Source organism: Amblyomma maculatum, chromosome 11, assembly GCF_055883805.1.
Source record: "Amblyomma maculatum isolate TAMU_Amacu chromosome 11, ASM5588380v1, whole genome shotgun sequence".
NCBI classification, from domain to species: domain Eukaryota; kingdom Metazoa; phylum Arthropoda; class Arachnida; order Ixodida; family Ixodidae; genus Amblyomma; species Amblyomma maculatum.
In genome coordinates, this window is record NC_139354.1 from 148,818,289 (window position 1) to 148,841,097 (window position 22,809).

Consider the following 22,809-nt stretch of genomic DNA (forward strand, 5'->3'; position numbering starts at 1 on the left):
AAGAAGTTCGCAGGGGTCAAGTGGATGCAGCTAGCACAGAACCGGTTAAGTGGAGAAATATGGGAGAGGCCCTCGCCCTGCAGTGGGTATAGTCAGGCTGATGATGATGATGGTCTTTTTTATTTAGTTGTTTTAATGTCCCAGTCACCTTCTGTTTTACGTACATAACACAATATGCTAGGATTTGGTTTCTGGAACTGTAGGATTAAAAGAATATATTCTATTGCACACATCAATGCTTTCATAAAGCAGCAGCACAAAGAGAGCCCTGTGGAACAAACATGTAGTAACAACAGGGCAAACTGCAGGTAATGTAAATTGCTTAACTGCCATCCTGGGCAATAATTACCCTGGCTCTAGTCCCACATAGCAATAGCTGCAAATGCTTCATGCCGAAATCAATCAGTTGTGAGTGAGCCGTTTTTTTTTCAGGTAATGTTGTTGAGCCTCCATTTTCTTTTCACACATCTGTCCCTTATATCATTTTAATTTCCTTTAGGGGAATGGGGTGGGTGTCGAAAGAGAGCGTGCAATCGTTCATACTTGAGGCTATTCAATGTTAGATCCTATTCCATAATTGGTATCTTTCCCGGGTTGCGCTGGTTCAGTCTTCACTACGTTTTTTTTTTTAAGCTGTATGCTGGTACCGTCGACCATATTATTCCTTTTACAATGTTTCTTTCACCATTTGTGATTTTAAGGCCTAGTGAATGTCGCCATTGCAGATTCTCGTCTTTTATCCTCACTGCACACATATACATTGGCATCAACGGACCGGTGCGTGCTACTTTAGCAACTATATATATATATTGTTACGATGAAATAAGAAGGGGTGTTTACAGTGCTGATGTAGCGGAACAAGATGAAGCCTACTGGCGCCCAGAAACCAACGCTTCTTCCTCTTCTGTCACACCATCACTATCCTTCATCGTCGTCATTAGCGTGACATTTCCCCCCTACTCAGAAGAAGCCCTCTGGGCGTGTTCGTGAGTCGTGCGAGGCTGACACGGCTTCAAGCGGGCTACATGACATAGTTCGGTTTTGGCAGACCGGCGACCCGATGCTGTCAGGCGGGCTATTCCATAAGTTAAATCACTAATGCGTTTCATAACCACATGGGCCGTCATAATGGGCCAAGAGTTTTTGATGTAGGCCACGGCGCCGAATGGGACGCCATAGCCAGACTAAATCACCTACAGAGTACGTGACCCGCCGGTGACTGGCATCGTATCGCACTTTAGAACGTTCTTGTGAAGCACCAGACCGTAATCGGGCGATTCTCCGAGCTTCTTCGGCGAGACAGAGGGTCTCAGCCAGGCAGGGGTCTTCACGGCTTGTGAAGGGCAGGATAGTATCCAGAGAGTAACGTGGCGGTCTGGCATAGAGCAGAAAAAATGGACTGTACCCAGTCGTCTCATGCGTGGCGGTAATAAACGCATACGCAATGAAGGGCAGTATGGTGTCCCAGTTCTTATGCCCTGCGTCCACATACATGGCTAGCATGTTGATAAGCGTTCTGTTGACGCGCTCAGTCAAGCCATTTGTCTGGGGATGGTATGGCGTCGAGTGTTGGAAAGTTACGGCGCATAAACGCATGAGCTCTTCAATAACATCAGCAGTGAATTGTCGGCCCCGATCAGTGATGGCAATTCGTGACGGCCCGTGTCGTAAGATGACTGAGTGCAGCAAGAAAAGCGACACCTGATGCGCCGTAGCAGATGGAAGAGCGGCGGTTGCACAGTAACGTGTGAGATAGTCCACGCAGATTACAATCCAGCGATTTCCATCCACGGACTTCGGAAACGGACCTACGAGGTCAATGCCTACTTGATGAAACGGTGCTGTCGGGGTCTTCACAGGGTGCAGCAAGCCAGACGGAGTTGCAGTGGGACGTTTGTGGCGTTGACATTGCTTGCAACTGGCAACGTATTGTTCAACCGTCGAGCGCATTCTGGGCCAGTAAAATCTTTCTTGAGCACGGTGGAGTGTTCGAACCGATCCCAAATGCCCAGAAGTTGGATCATCATGCATAACACGCAATACGTCCGTTCACAGCGTCTTGGGAACTACGAGTAGGTATCGCTGGCCGACAGGCGAATAACTCTTTTTCCATAGGAGGCCATCATGCACACAAAAACGGCTTGTAGGTACGTTGGCTTGGGCAAAGAGAGGCTGCAGACTGGTATCATTTTGCTGTTCCGTTTTGAAAACATTCGTGTCGGGGAACGCTGGCTCGAGGATTGATATATAATTGTCGAAATCGTCGCTTTCAGGTCCAGTCGTGGCCATTGGCATCCTAGAAAGACAATCTGCGTCTGCATGACGCCTCCCGCTTTTGTACACCACCGCAAAGTCGTATTCCTGTAACCGGAGGGCCCAGCGTGCGAGGCGACCACATGGGTCTCGAAGGTTTCGCAACCAGCAGAGTGAATGATGGTCAGTTACGATAATAAACGAACGTCCGTACAAATATGAACGGAAACGCTGCACAGCGAAAACTACAGCTAGACATTCCTGTTAGGTGACTATGTATTTTAACTCCGGCTTGCTCAGGGTACGACTTGCGTACGCGATAACATGCTCTCGTTCATCGTGCCGTTGGACAAGGACTGGACCAAGACCGATTCCACTAGCGTCCGTGTGTACTTCTGTCATTGCAGTAAGATCGAAGTGACGTAGGATGGGTTTCGATATTAAAAGAAACTTCAGTTGACGGAATGACGCGTCGCAGTCTGGTGTCCAGTCAAAAGTAGGGTTTTTGTGGAGAAGGCACGTCAATGGGTAAGCAACGTCAGCAAAGCGATGTATAAAGCGTCTAAAATACGAACACAACCATAGAAAACTACGCAACTCCTTCACTGTCTGCGGGGGTTTAAAAGACTCAACAGCGGCAGTTTTCTGGGGATCCGGCATTACACCATCACCATTGACAAGGTGTCCTAGCACCAGCGCTTGGCGCTCTCCAAAGTGGCACTCTTTGGAGTTCAGAATTAGGGCGGCGTTGTGCTCAAGACACGTACTAGACGGTCGTTGTGTTCTTGGAAGGATTTCCCAAATATGACGACATCGTCCAGATAGCAAAGACAAATGTCCCATTTTAAGCCGCGCAAAACTGTGTCCATAAAGCGTTCAAATGTGGCTGGCGCATTACACAGCCCGAATGGCATAACATTAAACTCATAAAGGCCATCTAGCGTTACGAAGGCTGTTTTTTTCTTATCCGAAGGGTCCATTGGAATTTGCCAGTAGCCAGATCTGAGATCAAGACAAGAAAAATAGAAGCACCAGAGAGGCAGTTGAGGGCATCGTCTATGCGAGGAAGAGGATAGACGTCCTTTTTCGTAACAGAATTTAGACGCCGATAATCGACGCAGAATCGCCATGAACCGTCTTTATTGTGTACAAGAGTAACAGGGGCAGCCCAGGGGCTAGATGACTCCTGTATCACCTTCTTCCGTAGCATGTCCTCCACTTGCTCATGAATGACTTTGCGCTCAGATGGGGACACGCGATATGGCTTTTGACGAATGGGACGAGCCGAACCAGTGTCAATGCTATGATGGGTCCGATGTGCAGGGCGAGAGGTTGGTCCATCTGTTTGAGAAAAGTCAAACATAGGCGAAAAAGGTAGAAGAATATCCACAAGAGTACGGCGTTGAGGTGAGCTAAGATCGGCGCTGATCATGCGGAAGATCGAAGTTTCATCAGCAGGCAGAGGTACGGTGGCACACGTAGCATCTGTGACCAAAGCGACGACGTGGGGCGCATCGGGTCCACAGGAGGAAAGCTTCAATCCCGTTAGTAAAACTGCGGGCTCGGACGATGGATTGATGCTCCATAACGAGGCACTACCGTGATTCACGGATAGCATACAGTGAGGGATAATTACATTTTTCTTCGGGCATGCTGAGTGAACTGGGTACACCACGGCCTGAAAGGAAACCTGGTCAAGAAGTTGAACGGATACGGGGACTGTTACGACCAAGCATCCGCAATTGCGCGCTCTATTGTTCGCCTGTGGGCATGGATAAGTTTTGTGAATATGTGGTGATGGTCCAATGGCTCTAAGTGAGCCTGTTTCCAGGAATCCTGTTTTGTAAGCATGTTTTGCTTTGTGGACAACCTGCAAATGCCAAATTGACCCTGTCAAGAGAACGTCTGGAAAAACACAAAGAAACGTCCCCCTGCGGGAAATAGCAGGAAGTGCTTTCTTTCTTTTGTTCACCCTTCCAGTCGAGAAGTGCTATCCTCCAGTGATGAATGCCTCCTATCCAAAGGAGACGACAGAGTGACATGTCCGCTGACGTGCAGGACAAGAAAGGAGCATGACTCATACGGCCATTAAGTGATTTCCCGGGAATGCAGGAAAGATTTGCAATTGTCGAAAAGGGACCATGTTGGGAGCCCTATGCGGCGCCACGTGCACTCGGGTTTCTGAGAAGTAAAACCCCTTGTCAGAACCAGCCTGTGGTTTCTTTGCTGAAGAATAGAAATGTACCTCCTCTCCTCGCCGTTCCCAAGCTTTTCCCGCCAACAAGTGATCACGCCCAACGAATGAATGCCGGACCAGTCAGTGCTTCAGACCATCAGTGCAGTGATGTGTTCGATTGGATGCCGATACCTGAGGGGCGTGCCCTGGATTTGGTTGGTCAGCATCTTCAGAGAGGGGCTGGACATAGGGGGTTTTAAGGACGCTGCAGAGCACGAAATGTCGCTCTGGGCCCTGGGTAAACGGCTCATCCAGTCGCTTCTCGCTATGAACTCTTAACGCTTGCCATTTTGCTGATGTACCCTTCTTTTTTCGTGTAAATATTGTAAATAAGTTTTCTCAAAGTGCCATTAAACCTGCTTGTACATATTTCACCAACTTCGAAGATTCAATCCTACTTCAACCCCGAGTCTCTGCACGCTACCAAGTGAAGGCCGGGTCGACGTAGCCCCAGCGTCACGACAACTGGTGATCAGCGGTGGGATCTGAATCTACAAGCACAACGACTGGTGCCCAGCGTTGGGATCTGAATCTACAAGCCACAACATCTGGTGATTGGAGGTGGATCTGAAGCTACAAGCCACAACACCTTGTGATCGGAGGTGGCATCTCAAGCAACAAGCAGGAGCAACAATCGGCCAAGAGGGCAGCTCGGAACATCGATCGCATGTGTGGGTGAGTGCTTGGCTTTTCTTCTGATGTGGACCAGGTTCTAGAACAGGGTTAGATTTTAGAACTGGTAAAGAGAGTGTGGAAACGCCTTTAGGTTGGTAGTTTGCACAGTTGTTTTGGAAGTAGCCGACACTCGGAGCGATCATGGACCTACAAAAGCTGCAGAAACCGGACCTGTTGCTATTGTGTGAGGAATTGGGAATTGATACAAGTGGTTTGGCACGAAAACCCTTGATTTTAAAGGCAATCACTGATTTGGGAGCCGATGATGAGGAGCTCAGTGAAGCATGGAACCTCATCGCCCAAAACAAGGAGGAACAACTCAGACAGGAAAAGAGGCGTGAGCGCGAACGTCAGAGGGAAAAAGAGGAAAGGGAGCGCGAACGTCAGAGGGAAAAAGAGGAAAGGGAGCGTGAACTTGAGAGAGAAAAAGAGGAAAGGGAGCACGAACGTGAGAAGCTTGAGAGAGAAGCAAAAAAGCTGGACCAAGAAATTGAGCTCCGGAAATTAGAACTAGAGTTGAGCAAGAGGTCGGGCGATTGTCCCCAGCTAGCGGTACCTCGTCTCAACAAGGAGGCAGATTTCAAGATGTCAAAGTACATGCAGCCATATGTGATATCAGGGGATATCGGTCTGTATCTGGCTAACTTTGAGCGAACCTGCGAAAAACTGTCCTTCCAGCGAGACACTTGGTCTCAGAGATTATTGACGGTTCTGCCCTGCGAGGCAGCGGAGGTTGTCGCGCGGCTAAGCAAGGAGGACGCGGACAACTACGAGAAGGTCAAAGCTTGCCTTCTGAGAAAGTATAGGCTTAGCGCCGAGGCGTTCAGACAACGTTTTCGGAACGCTACTAAGTCCAGGGACGAGAGTTACCCTGAATTCCTGTACAATTTAAGAGTAAATTTGGGCGAGTGGCTAAAGAGCACAGATTCCTACAGTGATAGGGACGCTGTAGTCGAGCGAATTCTTTTGGAGCAGTTTTATAACTGCCTCCCAGAAAAAGAAAGAAATTGGTTACAGGACCGAGGCGACATTAAGTCGGCAACTGAAGCTGCCGAACTCATTGAGGAGTATGCTTCGCGCCGACAATTCAGCAACCCAGCAGTGGATAGGCCCCGCAATCCCAAGTTCAGTGTAAATAACCGTCAGAAAAGGCACTTTGCTAGATTTGCAAACGAAGAAAGGAAGGCTTCTTCAGGCAAACGCCCTAGAAAGGACGGCAGTGAGAAAAGTGGGGAAGTGACCAACGCGCAGAACACAAAGAACAAGCTTGGGGCTAGGAAGCCGCTCACATGCTTTAGGTGTAATGAGCAGGGTCACATTGCCGTCAACTGCCGGAAAGAAAAGTTTGCTTTCTCGTATGTCAGTGACTGCGATGAAAATATGCAGCTTTTGGAACCCTACCTGCATGCCCTAGTAGTCAACGGGAAGCCTTGCAAGGTACTGCGCGATTCGGCCGCAACGATGGATGTTGTCCATCCGGTGTATGTATCGCCTTCCGACTATACAGGACAGTGTGCGTGGATCCGCCAGGTAGTGGAGGAACAGAGTGTGTGCTTGCCAATCGCGAACGTGGTCATCGAGGGCCCTTTCGGCAAGTTAACAACCGAGGCTGCCGTTTCAGGAAAGCTTCCTAAGTGCTATCCGTATTTGTTCTCCAACAAATCGGACATGCTGCTGCGAAAGAGGGGCATCCTTTTCGGAGACAGAGTTGTGCAAGCCTTAACACGTTCAAAGGCGCGAGAACTAGCTACACTGCTCATTCCAGAAAAATCCACAGCGGAGGAAACGGCAGTTAAAACAGTGGTAAATGCGGAAGATAGCAGGTCAGAAAACTTTGAGAGCGAGGCATCTCAGATATGTCAACTTGAAAGGGAGCTTGATGAGACGCGGAATGAGGACGTTCTTGAGAGTAACCTCTTGCCGCCAGTGTCTAGTAATCTCACGAGACTTTTAAGTGGAACCCGAGAGGACTTAGCTATGGAGCAAGCCAATGATCTCAGGAATAAGCTCGAAGTACAGTTGGAAGGACCTGATGAAGTCGTTGCAAAGCTTTCTAACACTAACTACGAAGTGAAATTCCCCGGTAGGCGTAAAGCAGTGCGCATTTATCATTGCAATCTTATGAAGCCTTATGTGCAGAGGGAAGCCGTGGTAAATCTAACGTTAAACCTTCCCGAGGAGATGGGGGACAACTTGATTTGCCTCAGCGGAAAAGGAAGCAACGCTCAGGAGCTTCTCAAAAAGACGGAGCAGAGAGGAGAACTAAAGAAATCCCAGCTGTCCGATCTGGGCGAGATAATAACAGAGTTTGAGGCCTGCTTCGTGGACAGGCCAGGCAGGACTGATTTGACTGAGCACGATATTGAGCTGACTTCAGACGTGCCAGTGCGATCAAGGTGCTACCGATTTTCTCCAAGGCAAAGAGAAATTCTGGATAGGGAAGTAACTCGCATGCTGGAATTAGGAGTAATAAAACCCTCGGAAAGCGATTATGCTTCGCCTATGATCTTAGTAGAAGCTCCAGGTAAAGACCCTAGGCCTGTGGTAGACTACCGAAAGCTAAATTCTCTCACCAGGGATCAAGTGTATCCTATTCCGAATATTGAGGAGAGAGTAGAACAGGTCAGTAGAGCGGCATATGTGACTACGCTGGACCTTACTCGAGGATACTGGCAAGTACCGCTCACTGAGCGCGCCAGCAGATACGCGGCTTTCGTCACTCCGACGGGCAGCTACCAGCCAACAATGATGAGTTTCGGGCTCAAAAATGCTCCATTTTGTTTTTCCCGACTCATGGATAGGGTTTTAAAGGGGTGTGAAACATTCGCGGTGCCTTATTTGGACGACATTGCGGTTTTTTCCGACTCGTGGGCGGACCATATGGTACATCTAAGAGCTGTACTGAGCCTTTTGCGTCAAGCTGGACTAACCGTAAAGGCCGAGAAATGTTGCCTGGCAAGGGCGACCGTGGACTACTTGGGTCACAATGTAGGTCAAGGTTTCAGGAAACCCAGCGAGATTAAGATTTCTGCGGTAGCAGACTACCCGCGGCCGAGCACGAAGACGGAAATTCGGGCATTCTTAGGTCTGACTGGGTACTACAATCACTACATCCCTAACTATTCAGCTTTGGCTAGCCCTCTGACCGACGCTCTCCGCAAGACAGAACCGACAAATGTAGTCTGGGACGAACAAAAGGAAGCCTCCTTCGTAAACCTGAAGGCTGTGCTGATTAGCCGTCCGGTATTGCGAGCTCCAGACTATGGCCGAGAATTCACGGTCCAGTGTGATGCCAGTGATCGAGGGTTAGGTGCTGTTCTCTGCCAGAGAGATGACGACGGTAATGAGCACCCCGTGCTCTACTTGAGCAGAAAACGGAGTACTAGAGAGAGGGCTTATTGCGCGTCAGAGAAAGAATGCGCTTGCATTGTATGGGCCATTCAAAAATTGCAGTGCTATCTTGGAGGGGCCAAATTCACCGTAGAGACGGACCATTGTCCCCTGGCTTGGCTGCAAACTGCGACATCGAAGAACAGTCGCCTTCTTAGGTGGAGCTTGATTTTACAGCAGTACAATTTTGAAATAAGATACAAAAAGGGGAAGTTAAATGGGAATGCGGACGCGCTTAGCCGCTCTTTCTAAGCGGTCCGAGATGTTCCTCACCATGTATCCAAATTGATAATCAGGTTTTTTTTTTTTTTTTCGTGCGCTTGTATATGTGTGACTATGTAAAGCAGCACGTTTGGTTTTCTAGGAATACGTGGGTCCTGAACGTCTTGAGAGTGGGCTTTTCTCGAACAACAATGGCAGTTTTCTTTTGACCTGGTCTCTTCAGACGGGAGCCGAGTGCTTGCTTCGACATGTGGTTGAGTTTCAGACAGCTCGAGCAATTTGGCCTACAACAATCAAGACAACGCGACAAGCAACAGCGAGCTTCAAGCGTTCACGTGCAGACCATTAAGTCGTCTCTTCATGCAGCAGCTGGGACTGCTGCCCTCCGAGACTCTTCTGGCGGGGGAGGAGGCTGTTACGACCAAGCATCCGCAATTGCGCGCTCTATTGTTCGCCTGTGGGCATGGATAAGTTTTGTGAATATGTGGTGATGGTCCAATGGCTCTAAGTGAGCCTGTTTCCAGGAATCCTGTTTTGTAAGCATGTTTTGCTTTGTGGACAACCTGCAAATGCCAAATTGACCCTGTCAAGAGAACGTCTGGAAAAACACAAAGAAACGTCCCCCTGCGGGAAATAGCAGGAAGTGCTTTCTTTCTTTTGTTCACCCTTCCAGTCGAGAAGTGCTATCCTCCAGTGATGAATGCCTCCTATCCAAAGGAGACGACAGAGTGACATGTCCGCTGACGTGCAGGACAAGAAAGGAGCATGACTCATACGGCCATTAAGTGATTTCCCGGGAATGCAGGAAAGATTTGCAATTGTCGAAAAGGGACCATGTTGGGAGCCCTATGCGGCGCCACGTGCACTCGGGTTTCTGAGAAGTAAAACCCCTTGTCAGAACCAGCCTGTGGTTTCTTTGCTGAAGAATAGAAATGTACCTCCTCTCCTCGCCGTTCCCAAGCTTTTCCCGCCAACAAGTGATCACGCCCAACGAATGAATGCCGGACCAGTCAGTGCTTCAGACCATCAGTGCAGTGATGTGTTCGATTGGATGCCGATACCTGAGGGGCGTGCCCTGGATTTGGTTGGTCAGCATCTTCAGAGAGGGGCTGGACATAGGGGGTTTTAAGGACGCTGCAGAGCACGAAATGTCGCTCTGGGCCCTGGGTAAACGGCTCATCCAGTCGCTTCTCGCTATGAACTCTTAACGCTTGCCATTTTGCTGATGTACCCTTCTTTTTTCGTGTAAATATTGTAAATAAGTTTTCTCAAAGTGCCATTAAACCTGCTTGTACATATTTCACCAACTTCGAAGATTCAATCCTACTTCAACCCCGAGTCTCTGCACGCTACCAAGTGAAGGCCGGGTCGACGTAGCCCCAGCGTCACGACAGGACGAACACGGCAGACAAGGGTGGAACTACGGTGTCTTCGGTAATACTAAAAACTGTTTCTTCATCACGGCCACTTTCAAAAAGTGTCGGCAGATGCGAGCCACCAAAATGAACCTCTTGACTTCGGCAGTCCACGGTAGCGCCACAAAACTTCAAGAAGTCCATTCCTAAAATGATGTCATGCGTAAGGTGGGGTAAGACTACGAATTCGGCTCGAAATATTGCACCACCCACAGACACTTTCGCACTACACACACCCTGTGATCGCAACGCCTCTCCACTCACACCACAAAACGTTGAAGCACGGTCATATTCAAACATCACTTTGCGTCCCAACAAGCGCCTAAACTGATTACTCATCACAGACACAGTCGCACCCGTATCTACCAAAGCTAATGTAGACACACCATCAATGAACACACGAATTTTGTTTTTCAGCCTTGCAGTTGGAGGGATGTTGGCACACAGCACATTTCCAGCTGCCTCACCCCCATCGGTCGCGCTGCTTAGTTTTCCTGCTGGGGCGTCATGGAGCGCCGCCGCGGTGATGGAGAACGACGTGCACGGAAGGCGGGTGGAGGAGTAACACTTCGCTCAGATGCTGGGGAATGGTCGCGGAGATTCCCGTTTTGGATGTTGAAGTACCCACGGAGAGTATTGGATTGCTGGAAAACGGGGCTGTATTGCCGATTGTTTGGTACTGCTGGAGGCACCGGACGGTTATAGCGTGGCGGAAACCTACTGCGGCAGTACCTGACGATGTGACCTTCGACGCCGCAGCGGTAGCATATCGGTGGGGAAGGTATAAAATGCTGTTGTGGATAAGAGCCAGGCACAGCAGGGCGCATCGTAGGTCTGGCTGAATGCTCACACTGCACAGGAATCCTTGTAGATCGAATAGAAGATCTAGGTGCACTTGAGGTGACGTCATACCTTGGGGCTTCAAGCATCGACGCAGTCGGGTTGGCAAAATGCATTGGCGGGTAGTCAATAGAAGCTGCAATTTCAGGAGCTTGAGAGAAATGCTGCACTTGAATCGCTTGTGGTGGTGAAGCCGGCCGTCTAGAGTCCCTCTGGACAGAAACCTCAGCAGATTCATGCAGGGGAAGCGTGTTGATTCGTAGAAGTTCTTCGCGCACGATTTGCCGGATAGTTGACGGAAGATCTAGTTGGGCATGGTCATCAAGACTAGGCACGTTGGCCAGCCGCCCAAATTTCGGCGCAATACGACGTGTTTTAAAAGCTTGAAACGCCCGGATGTGTCTAATGACATCGGAGACAGTGTCAAGGCTGTCTTTGGCGATTAAGAAGTTGTACACGTCCGCCGCGATACCCTTCAAAATGTGACCGACTCTGTCTTCCTCGGGCATGTTGGAATTCACACATTTGCATAACTTAAGGATCTCTTCTGTGTAAGTTGTACAAATTTCATCGGGCAATTGAGCTCTTTGAGCAAGGGTCTGCTCAGCCCGCTTTTTGCTGGGAACAGAGTCGCCAAAACGCAGTTTTAACTCGGTAGCGAACCGTTCCCAAGTCGTTAAGTTATCCTCGTTATTCTCAAACCAGGTCATAGCCGTGTGAGTGAGAAAGAAAACGACGTTTGTTAGCATGGTAAGAGAGTCCCACCGGTTGTACCGACTAACTCGTTGATAATCAAGTAACCACTTCTCAACGTCCTCACCTTCTCCGGCAAAAGGTCGTGGTTCCCGGTAAGGCTGGGACGGAATTGGGCTGGAGTGGGCAGGCATGCCGCCAGCCTGGCTTGCAGCGTCGCGGCTTGCATGGTTTGAGTCGGTGTGGTCCATAATGGTCGCGAGCGGTGGCAGTCCAGCGATGCGGCGACTACGTCGAAGCTCCAGTTGGTCTTGCAGCGCTGTAGGTAGGGATCGAGGGCTCGTACGGAGCACCTTCCACCAAGTTGTTACGATGAAATAAGAAGGGATGTTTATTTACAGTGCTGATGTAGCGGAACAAGATGAAGCCTACTAGCGCCCAGAAACCAACGCTTCTTCTTTCTCTTCTGTCACACCATCACCATCCTTCATAGTCGTCATTAGCGTGACAATATATATATATATATATATATATATATATATATGAATGACGATGAATTGTGTGCAGGAACACGAGCAGCAAAAAAAAAGCAAGTCCATCCCTGCGCTTTGTGAGTGCCACGGGGAAAAGGAAAAATGAACAGGTGCAACCGGCTGCGGTGGGGGTGTTGTGATGTGATATCCGGTTCTGTCAGAGCTTTCATAGAAGCCCGCTAGGTGCGGCGATTTGAGAAATATTTTTTTAAATACTTACTTTCCGCTCATTTGTGTTCATAAAGTGTATTTGTTTGGTCACTTCCAATGCGATGGCTACCATCGGCGCTGGAAATCTCGGTGGCAATTTTTTTTATTTAGTATACCTTCAATCCTGCTCGGGTCATCTTGAGATGGCTAGTGTCAATCTGGATGCGCAAGTTAGTAGACACGCGGACTTTGGTGCATCCGAAAACAATATTTGCTACTCAAAAAGGTCGATAGTAGGATATTGTAGTAATGTCTCATTGTCTAGTGCGAATTCACATATGTAATTTTTAAGGCCTTGAGTGGTAAATTATGTTTTTGTTGGTGCTGAAATCTACGCCTCATTTTTTATCTTTCAGTTGTATTCGGCTATAATGGCCCGAAAGTATTTTTAGCCTCTACGTTTTTCTAAAATTCGCGGGGCGTGCGCATTCTTGAAAGCTTTTTCTTCGCGCCACTGCACTAAAAGCTGGACAGAAACAAGCCTTAGTTGACATTTCTCCATGCATGAAGAAAATGCTTGAATTCCACAAGACACAGCTTTTATATAAGAGTAAAGGCGGAATATCGAAGTAACCGTAGGAATTATTATAATTTCTATACGCTGCACCAGTCGCTGCAATTTTCTTACATTTTCAGCAAAGAAATAACGCACACGTATAAAGAATAGGTGTTGTACAAGCATGTGACTTCTTTTTGCTTGCAGGTTATGGAAGTTCTCTCGGTCTACTTTGAAGCTCACCAAGAAGACCGTTACATATATCACCACATATTTTATGCACAACCTAGCTTATGTGTGCGGCTAAGATTCTAGCTTTCCAGAACACCTTTTAGCTTGTAAGAAACTGTGGCATAAGTTAAGACACCATTATCCGTATGTCGATGAGTGGGATGCAAGCTTCCAGTGAGCGGCAAAACTTTCCTTTGAGATCTTTGTCGCTCGCATGGAGTTGTTGAAAGTGGCTTAAAAAATGACTGCTTCTTGAAAATACTTTTGAGACAACACTGCGATATTGCAAAAAACTTTAGCGAAAGTATTCATAAGTGCAAAATAAAGCACAATAATTTCAGATATCAATAATTGCGCGGTTGACGTTGGCGGTAGAATAGTCAGAATGCTGGGTAACCTATGAACTTACGAAGACCAAAGATCTGATAATTAAATTCCAAGGATTTCAAGGCATCCGAGCTAAGAGGTTAGCAGCTGGTAGAGCTATCAAATTTAACCAGTATATGTAAGGTAACCGATTTAAGGAAATATAACATGAACATATTTGAGTTTGCCTTGAAGAACGGCGGTGGCCGCAGAGCGGTTCAGAGCACATTTGACGTAAGCAAAATTAGATGTATGTGCCAAAATACAATGCGGTTAATGTAATTATCAGTATCAATAGAATAACAAGAAAAGCCGATTATTTCTACACTGCCCTTTATAGTAACCGAAGTAGCCAAGAATACCATGATACTGAGAGCAAACAGATGCTACGTCGTAAACGATGTACAAAGTAAAGTTCGCATTAAAGGCGAGGAAGAGAGAGCATTAGAAGATAAATGCAACCGAGCAGAATCAGGTAAGTACAGGTTTCTTTAAAGGTCCACAGAAATAGGTCACCAAGAAATATAAAAAACGCCGTAACATTGATAGATACTGAACCACCCATCATTCTCCTGCAAAAATTTTCGATCTAGCTTCTGCAACACCAGAGATCAATAACACGGAAAGTTGAGCTAGTTGGTACATATTTTTAAGGAATAACAGCGCGGAGACGAAGGACAAGGAAGAAGACAACACAGCGCAGGTGTTGTCTTCTTCCTTGTCCTTCGTCTCCGCGCTGTTATTCCTTAAAAAAACAGCAGAGATATTGGCGATTAAAAATGACCTTTCCAAGTTTCCCTCCCAACTCGTACGCCGAAGGGAGTCATAAAAAAATAAAGAATACAAGCAAGTTCAAAGCTCCGCCCAGAAATATGTCACTTCGACGAACTTCCGGTTGCCGCGCGCTCTCTCGCTGGCGTACTCGGGTCAACCCGTTATTGCTCGCACACTGAGGGGTTTCCCAGTTCGCGCAGCGCAACCGCGGATACGCGAAACCGTGGTTAGCCCATGTTACACGGCGGACCAAACCAAGGTTACTCCACGAACCGCGGTTATCGCAAAACGAGCTTGGCGACCTCGGTTTGCGTCGTTAGCCAAGGTTATGGCGGCGTCTGTTAACGGAGGCTACTCGTCGGCGCCCGAGTGCGCGAAACGCACGAGCGGGTCTGGTTTACAAAGTTATTCATTTGTCCACTGTATCACGTTTAAAGATCTATGTATAGAATATGCGGTGTCTACTGTGCCGCCCGACGTCTTCGATTACGGCTGACAGCGCAGCGACTGCGTACTAAAGCCTTGTCCTGCCTGTATCGTTTGAACGGCTTGTTGCTGAGCAGAACGTCAACAAATGCGCTGCCTTAGTTATAATGAAAGTACACGAGTTTGCAACGCTTGCAGCACGGGATGCTGCAAGCAGGCTGAGGTACGTTACACTTTACCGTGGGGGTGGGGCGAACGACGGTGCCGTGCGTGACCGTTCTTAGTCGTCGCTAGCCCTAAATTGTTTCGCTTCGAAGCTGCCGCGGTCGGCGCTTTGGAACTGGTCAATGCTATCGTAAATCGTCGACTTATTTATTTATGGCGCTGAGTTTGCCACACGGCATAAAATGTGGTTGTAGAGTCACAGGAATGTGTGGAGTGCAGCCATGTGCAAGAAGTCACACAAACTGCGCGCATAAATGTTGTTTGTTATTCATAAGTGGAAATGAGAGTCATTACTCGGTGAAAGTCGAGCTTTTTGTAAAATGATCTTTCGTATATGCGAAGTTCCTGGGCATGTCCATATTAGATGCCGGACAGTGGTGTCGCAAGAGGGTTCTTCGCAGGGTGGGCATTTGTCGGGAACTGGAATAGTAGTACTTTGCCGCTGATGTCGAACGGCGGGCGTAAGGGCCACTCCGACTCTCAGCCGTCTCAGAGATACCTCCTCCACCCTTGTTAGATTGGGGGGAAGGGGGTACGTACACGGGGGAATTAGAGCACGTGTACGCTGCCTGAGGGATGCTGATGATGTCAGATGGGTCAGGAGTGGATCCGGTGGCAAGGAATCATGAATAGGTTGTGACACATCTTCTGCATGAGGAAGCACGTGTGCTTTTATGGTATTCAAATTTTTGTTGTCTTGAACCCAGTGCATGATTATAGTCACTGGGTAACGGTGACCAGCAGCATGTATAGTTTGTGCGACCCTAAGAGTGCCATGGACTTTCTTTAAATGTTTTAGGGCTTCTTTAGAGTGAGTCATTATGTGTACTTGTTTAAACGCAGGGTCGGCAGGTAACGCTTCTATGGCGTTTAAGATAGCGTGCAGTTCGAAGGCAAGAGTTGATTTGGTGTCGGTAGGTAACTTCGATTGGTGTTAAGACGAGGGTGGGTTGAGCTTATAAAAGCAACTGAACCACCTGTTAGGGTTACGGCTGCATCTGTGTAAATAATACAGTCATCATGTGTTGCGAAAGACATTACTGGGAATGATGATGAGAGCTGCGACTTCTTGGTGAGTAGAGGCTTATTAGAAGTAAGGTGGTAGTAGTCCCATGGAGGTGGCTGGTTCTCTAATTCAAGACGAAGGGAAGCTTTTCTTGCTCTGTTTGTCTGTCTTTGGGCAGTTAATTCTGCCAACGAGTTAAGGTGGGCGTACTCCTGCAGTAGACGGATAGGAGCTGATCGAGGCAGTCCCGTAATGACTCGCATGGCCTCGTGGTTGAGTGCCTTGAGTGTGGACCATTGCCATTTTGTCAGTTTCTGAAACTGTGCTGGGTATAGAAGCCGCGGTTGAAAGACAGCACGAACAAGTCGGCGAGCGGTATCTGATCGGGCACCACCAGAACGATTTGGTATTCTTCGAATTAGTCCCAGTGTGTTCATTGCACCTTTGCGTACATCGGATAGCCAAACTGTGCCTTTTCCTGAAGAATGTACATGGAGGCCCAACACCTTGGTATGTTCCACTTCAAGGAGGGGTGTATTGTCAATTGCAAACGCGAATGGATTAGCTTTGAAACTTCTGCGGCCGGCCTTATTGCCCACATGGACATAGCATGTTTTAGTGAGGTTGAGGGATAGGCCTGTGTTGTTGAGAAATTTTTGAAGGATATTTATGGCATTTTGCAGGGAGTCTTGCTGCACCTGCACTGAGCGGTTTGTAGACCACATAGTAATGTAATCTGCGTAGGCTAGCACTTTAATATTAGGAATTGAGGCAAGTTCATGTATAAGAGGAATAAATGCAATATTAAACAAAGTTGGGGCTAAAACTGAGCCCTGCGGTACGCCACGATTAGAAATGAAATGTCTTGTTGGTTTTCCATTTACACGGATAGCAAACGTTCGGTGGGAGAGGAACGCGTGAATTACACGACAAAGCAGTAAGGGCCTTCCAAGTGATGAAATAGTGTTGAGTATCGCTGTGTGGAGGATGTTGTCGTTGGCTTTCGTGATATCTGTTGCCACGACTGTGCGGACGAGACGACAGTCAGATGAACAATATATTACTTCATTTGCAAAAATTTGAAGACCATCTGCAGATCCGTAACCAGGCCGAAAGCCAATCTGTGAAGACGAATATTTGTGATGATGGTCAAGCCACCAGGATATTCGAATGGCAAGTAGCTTTTCGTACAATTTACAGATAGTTGGGGTAAGTGAAATCGGGCGTAGAGCACCAAGGGTTGTAGGTGGTTTTCCGGGCTTTGGTATGGGAACTAATACAGAATGTTTCCAACCTGGTCGCATTTCACTGGAAATCCAGATTTCATTGAAAATTCTCAGAAGTGAGGTCACTGATTCACCTTCTAGATTGCAGAATAGTGTATAAGGCACACCATTATGACCGGGTGTGGTGTTTGGGCGGATGTCTTCAATCGCAGCGATCAGCTCAGACATGATGAAAGGATTCGTGATCTTATCTTCTGGGAGATGGTTGGCGAGACTGAATGGAACCGGTGCAGGTTGGCAGTCATAATTGGGGAAGAACTGAAGAGCTGCTTGCTTGGCAAATTCTTGCGGTGAAAGACGCAGGGCTGTTCGAATACTCTCGGCATAGTCTTTAACTGAGGGTTTTTGTTCCATTGAATGAAACACACGCCATAGGTGTGGCGGTTTCCGATCGGGGATGTGAGAACACCAGTCTGTCCAACGTTTGTGTAGAAGGTGCTTAGAATACCGACGGGATTTAGCGGTTCATGAATTTCGTCGACTTATAAAACTGCCTTATTGTGAATCCTATCCTGCCATAGTAAAATAATCATACAATGAACCCTGACGACGCAATAATCGCAGAGCTAGTACGAACAGATCGGATGACCAGAAATGTACCAGCGGCAGCTGGCTTGAGCAGAAACTTGCTTGTATCACGGCTATCACTCTTACCAGCAATTTGCGGCTGGTCAGCGATCCTCACGAGGGCTTCATACTTTATATTCGGCTCAGTATTCCAGACGCCAACAAACAAATTTTAGCACGCTTTATTTCGGACATCGGCGCTAACGATCCGCCGTGTCGTTCGCGTACGGTATGCGGGAGGAGGGGCCACGTTGCCACAGCGGCGGTGTTTACGGCGGTCGAGGAGGTGCTGCCATCGTGTGGTGCTTAACCGCCTGAGGAGGCGCTCGAGGAGCTCGCGCAGCGCACAAGCAGACGACTTTCGCAGCTACCGGAAGTGTGTCCGCGACGTCATGGCTGCAGTAGCCGCAGCGAATGGCAGCTTCTAGCAAGCCTTGCCAGTCAACTCACCCGTGACGTCATAGTTTAAGAAAATAGTTCCATGCAACACCACCAAGCGACACCCTCTGCCCGCGAATTTCAAGAAACGCTGTTTTTAAAAATTAATAGTAAATCGCTGGCTTTCTTCCAAGGCGTTATACTTTGGGTTAATATCAAATGGATTCGTTCTACACACTGAACAGATTTATCAGTGGCTTCTTAGTGACCGTTTCTGTGGACCTTTAATCATGGGGGATAGACCCAGCTAAAACCTAGTATACGCAATGCCTCATGATCTCTAGAGTGCCGCGGTTTTTGCGGGAATGCTAGAATTTTCTTCATTCATAAGAAAGGGAATGCCGAGGACTGGATTCGAAATATTAAAGGTCGATCAAATTAGGATTCATTACCTACAAAGTATTTACTTACGTACTATCCGATAGAATCAGAGTAACCTTAGCCTTCAATGAACTAAACCACGAACCCAAATTTCTCAAAGGCTACTTTAGTGAATTCTCTCCACACCATCAACCAGGTGACAGCAAATTCTTGTAATTAGCCAACCTCTATATATAACATTCATATACTGTGAAAAATCGTTTGACTCAGTCGAAACCTGGGCAGCCTTGCAGACACTGCGAAGTCAAGGTAGGTAGATGGCATATGCAAAAATACTGGAACATAGACAGTATTCATTATATTTCAACCATAGTTATCCACAAAGAAACTAATGAACTTCTCGTAAAGAAGTGTTTCAGCCAAGGACCCGACATTTACGTTACTGTTCACAGATTCAGGAGCCCTGGAAGGACAAAGGTCGTGACTGATGATTCGGTATCTGATTCACTGATAACACTGTCTTGCTAAAGAAACTAAGAACCACCAACAACGAATAATGATATAGAGAGGCAAAGCACAAAGGTAAGTCTAAAATATTGCGTAGTACACTTCAGTAATGTTGAACCTCTGAAAGGAACAGCAGTGTAGCATATAACGACGTCTCAAAGGGGTTCTCAGGACAAGTAAAAAGCTCAGGTCTGGAACATGAAAGAGACATAACATGAAGAATCAGATGGGAATGCAGTCAATATGGTTCAGTTCAGTTCAATCGTTCAGTCGTCTCCGACTCTTCATGACCCTATGGACCACATCACGCCATGCTTTCCAGTCTCTCACTATCTTCCTAACATTACATAACTTCATCTGCGGCGCCTCGAGGATGCCATCTAACCATTGCGTTCGCTGCCTACCCCTTCTCCGGTGACCCTCTACCTTTTCTAACATCAAAGCGTTTTCCAGCGACTCCTCTCTCCTCATCAGATGACCAAAGTAGCTGAGCTTTAACTTTAGAATTTGATACTCCAATGAGCAGTAAGGGTTTATGGTCGACAATAACGACTGGTTTACCTTCTGGCAGTCCAAGGAGCTCTCAAGAGTCTCCACCAGCACCACAATTCAAATGCGTCAATTCTTCAGCGGTCAGCCCTCTTCACAGTCCAACTCTCGCATCCATACATCACAACTGGAAAGACCATAGCACGAATTATACGGAACTTGGTTGGCAGTCTAGTGTCTCTGCTCTTTACTAGGCGGTGAAAGCTAGCCATGGCTCTCTTTCCCAGAAGCAGGCGTCTCCTAATTTCTTGGTTACAGTCTCCTTCCGGAGTAATCTTTGGAGCCCAACAAGAGAAAATCTGTCACAGCTTCCACTTTTTGTCCCTTGATGCTCCAGGACTTGATAGGGCAAAACGCCATGATCTTTGTCTTTTTAGAGTTCAGTTTAGGCCCAAACGTCTCACTCTCTTCTTGTACGCGCATCAGAAGTCTCTTGAGTTCCACTTCACTTTCTGCAATTAAAGTGGCATCATCTGCATTTCTAAGGTTGTTGATACGTCTTCACTCCAGCTGAGGACTCGTCCAGATCGGCCTTCCTCATGATGCACTCAGCATATGGGTTAAACAGGCAGGGCGACAGTATGCAGCCTTGTCTAGCTCCTTTCTCAATCGGGAACCAATCAGTAAGACCATGCCCAGTTCTGACTGGCCTCTTGGCCTTCATACAGGTTCCTGAGGAGACAGATGAGGTGAATTGGAACTCCCATCTCTTGGAGAGCTTGCAACAATCTGTTGTGATCTACGCAGTGAATATGGTATGTACTCTCATATAATAAATAGCATCCAACCAACACTTCTGAAGAGGTGAGTATATAAAGCAATTGCATCTTGCCTGTGCAGCATTTAAACACTGAAAAATTGAGGCTAACGAAAGTGTCCTAAAGTCGAGGACGACGCATAGAGGTATGCAACCGAAAATGGCAAGTGAAGCTTGAGGAGGCTGGAAGAGCGTCAGTGGAATAGGCAAAAAAAGGGAATGAATGACAGTCTAGAACGCATTAGGAAAGAGAAATGAGCACGGACGGCACATGCACTGCAAATATAAGGTATACCAGATGGTCGCTTAATGTTACAATTTAGATTCCAGGGAGAGATTGCGCTCCCAAGGCTGCGAAAATTTCGGTGGGGCATGATATTAAGAAGTTGGCAGGGGGGAGAAGGACGCAGCTGACACATGAACAGGTCAATTAGAGGGATGTGAATGAGACCATTGCCCTGCTGTTGGTGTAGTACAGCTTAAGATGAATACAATTATGTTGAGAGTGAATATTTATTAATCATCTAAGCTTCTTATGAGCAGGAAAGATTTCCCTCCGAAATTTGTCCTGCGTTCACAACAGCGGGGTAAAGCTGCCCAAAAAACCACCGGGATTCCTTTTCAAAACTAAAAAAAAAAAGAATGGCAAGTCTGCGCACGAAGGTGTGCAAATTTATTGGTTTTTATGGCGGAATTATGCTTATGTAAAGGCATTACGTTCATAAATTCTTCATATTATGTCAGAAAATTTTAGACACGATTTATACACAACGAGAGCCAACATTGAGAAGAAAGAAAAATTTGAAATATTTGTGCTGTATATAATCGCTGCAGAAAAAATCATAATTGAGATGGTTGGTTCGAAAATGGAAGAAAATACACAACCAGTCAGATCTGAAATCAGTACCTCTGAATTTCGTGTCCGGTTTTCTTACCAAGTCGAAGGCGGCGAGTGAGTGCCTTTTGGTCATGTATTCATGAGCCTTGTATTCATAAACATTCGCGTTTGTTTCAAGAAATTGAACCAACACTACCAACTATTTAATAGTTGGTAGTGTGCGCATGTGGTGTCCCCTTCTTGTCTGTGTCCGTTTCCGTGTTGCGCCGCCGTTCAATTCCATCATGCACCAACTCGCCCCCCAGGCCGTTATTCTGAAGTGCGTTTGTTTAAGTATTCCCCATTACCATCTTCCATCTTTAGCGCTAGACATTGTGCATCCCGTGCTATGGCGATAGCCACGTGAAGCGGCATCGAACTTAGTAACTGGTAGTAAGGAGAAAGTTCCCTTCCGCTATTTATGCCACCCAGGTTTCCAAAAAGAACTTTGAGCATATTAGGGGTCGTTATGAGACACAGGTTAAAGGAGCAAACGCCAGGGACATCAAAAAGAGCGTATGTGACTTTTTTTAATGGAGATACACGTGGAATATAAATGTAATCACTAAAATGATGATTTCTAAATAAATAAAAAAAAAGACAATACATAACTGTTGAAATCCGAACATGACAGGAAGTAATTCGGTGCGCTTTCTTTCTAGTAAGCATATTCATCAACTTTCCGTGCATCCCACCGCTTCATCCTTAAATTTCATGCCTAGTACACTGCCTTGTATTGTGGCTGTGGGTCTGTCTAGGATTTGCTTTAATATCTGCAGATCATACCTTCACATTATTCTTACCACCAAAGCCTAAATCCTCTGGGGATAGCGATTAAGCGTGGCCGAAGTTTTGGTGTATATGCAGAAGCACTCTGGACAAATTTACTCAAACATTTCAAGAAAATATCTTAAATATTTAGCCATAGTAGTGAATTTTTTTAAAAGTTTGTTAACTATATCGCCCATGAATTAAAGAATTTCACGGCGGTAACATGGCAGCAGCCCACACATAACCGTTTTCTATGGAGGGATCCGGGAGAGCACATTGTCCACTAGACATAACTAAAATTATGTTGCGAACCGCCTGGTTAATAATATTTCCATCTATATGGCATCCTCACCAATTGGTTCCACATTTCACTTGAAGCCAAAAACAACGTGTAAAAACGCCGAATTCAATTCTCGAAATCCAATTTTAAGCAAAAAAGTGCGTTCTTTTGCCACAGACCGCTGCTCAGTAGGAGTTATAGTGAAGTTTAAAATTAACTAAACAAGCAAGCCAGGGCAGTAATCCGACCGTGCGCAGTTGGGAGGTTTAAGATTTTCTTAAGCAAGATTAAAGGAATCTGGATGATCAGACACACCTCGTGATTGCCGCTTACGTTGCGAAGAGCTATTTACTCACTTTCCTCATCCGCTTGGAGAAGTTAGTACGTTAATTAGGCTTGTCAGCGCGGACACTAAAGATACTAGCACATAAACGTGCATTACGCTTCACCTGAATATATTGTTTT